Here is a 2,051-nt window from a genome sequence, read left to right as displayed (position 1 = left end):
CCACAAAGAAAACATTGTATATGAATACATAAATATTGTATAATGTAATTATAACTGCAACATTTGGTAAGTTCATAAACAGATTGTAGTTGTGGTTCTAAATAAGTTCAACAGTAATGGAAATAAGTTCTATAAAATTCCTAATAATGCATGTAATAATCATTTCCATCTTCTGGTTGTTCATGTGGTGGTTGCTGGTGTGGTGGTTGCTGTTCTGGAGGTTGCTGTTCTGGTTGGACTATATTGGGTACGTCATTTTGAACTTGAGGATTTTGAAGGTTTAAAAATTGTTGTGCAGCCGCGGCTGCTGAAGGCGGAAGGAATGGCAGGAGGACGCCAATAAAGCCTTCAAACTTTTGAAGCTGCTGACCATATTATTCTAACTGCGATTTCAGGTTAACAATTTCTTCTGAATTTTGAGGTTGAGCAGTAGAAGATGCCTGTGTCTGTTGGATGTAACTATCAACACAGTCATCTTGGGAAGTGACATTTCCAATGCCGTATACGCGTCCCTTGTATTTTCCACTAGCAGCCTCTAACCAACATCGGTTTCTCAATCTTTCCTCCTCCGCAGGGTCTAGAGGAGAAGATGTTGAGACACCAACAGATGTAGTCTCAGATCTAATTTGAGAAAATTTTGCAACAAATTGTTCCTGTTAAATGAATAAATATTATCATTACACATGAGGTTTAAAAAACGAAAATTTATAATGTGATAGAGTTAGTACAAACTTACATGGGTCCGCCTAGACCTTTCGTCCACAAATTCTCCCGTTGATTGACGAATATGTGTTTGCTGAAATATTTCATCAACATGCACAGATCGACCAAGCTCTTGTGACTGCAAACAAAAGGAGTTGTTAATAAATATTTGTAAAGTTTATGATTACAAATATAAGAAAAAAAATGTACAAGTTATATACCAAACGAATAGCATGCTCATGCACGCTTATAGATCCTCCAGTGTGCAAACATCCACCCTTTTCAGATGTCCGATTCTTCTTTGCCGTTTCACACTTTTGTCTATAAAGTGGCATGTTCCACTTTTCCAAAAGAGCATTCCAAGTATCGTCCCCCAGCCAATCAGGTCTTTTTCCTAGAGTTCTAGCTTTTTTATACATCTCTGAGAGTCTATGAGATGCCTTGGTGTGATAATTTTTTTTTACCTTTTCCTCATCTTCAGGCTTCCATGAAACCTTTCTCTGTTGTTATATTAGAAATAATAGGTTTGAATAAGTAAACAAGTTCAAAGTATAAATTAAATGCAGGACACCAACTATTGACTTGTAACAACAGGATTAGGAATGAAAAGTGTTTACCTTAAAACGTTCGAAGAAGACATCTCTGGTTGACTTAGGGATTGCACCCCATGTTAGCCATGGCTCATCAAACTGTTCCTTGATGGTTGCTGTGATTGCCTTGGATGCAGTTTTTGTAGGATAAAACCTAAAACAAAATTAAACTCAAACATTACAATAATACAACAATGAATTGTGTATATATTAATTGAGTTATTTTTTTTCTTACCCTCCTCCAACGGGTGTAATCATTGGACGACTATTGGAACATTCTTCCATGTTATTGGCGGCTGAACTAGAATGTGGATCTGCATCCTCTATACCAGGTGATGCTGCAATATTTCTGGGAGTTGATGGGTTAGAACCAACATTGGGAGAGAGTGAAGCCTGAAGATAAGGAGGCACTTGGTATGGAGTGGGTGTCAAGCCAGGCACTTGTATTGGAGGTGGAAGAGATGTACCAATAGAGGTAGGTGAAGATGTAGGAACTTGATGTGGAGTGGGAGTGAAGGCAGGAACAACTAATGGAGGTGGAACAGATCTACCAGTAGAGGTAGAGGTAGGTGTAGTTGGTTGACTGGTTGAACCAATTTCATTATTGAAACGTGTCATCAACTTCACTACGTAAGATTTCTTCCCCTTGCCCTTATCAGAATTTCCTGAAGGTGGAATAGGAGGGCCAGAAGGACCTGATGCCATATTCTTGAACATAATATATATTTTTATACAATAGAAGAAAAGAAAATTTAGAAA

At 37.9% G+C, this 2,051-nt stretch overlaps 1 pseudogene; it reads right to left on the bottom strand.

Moving 5' to 3' along the window:
• On the bottom strand, window positions 1-1,199 carry LOC148193978 (uncharacterized; annotated as a pseudogene).
• Between the last annotated feature and the right edge of the window lie 852 nt (window positions 1,200-2,051).

Source organism: Vigna umbellata, chromosome 8 (assembly GCF_029865625.1).
Source record: "Vigna umbellata cultivar VRB3 chromosome 8, Vumbellata_1.0, whole genome shotgun sequence".
NCBI lineage: Eukaryota > Viridiplantae > Streptophyta > Magnoliopsida > Fabales > Fabaceae > Vigna > Vigna umbellata.
The sequence above is the reverse complement of the archived record's forward strand: the minus strand, read 5'-3'. Positions and strand labels throughout refer to the sequence as shown.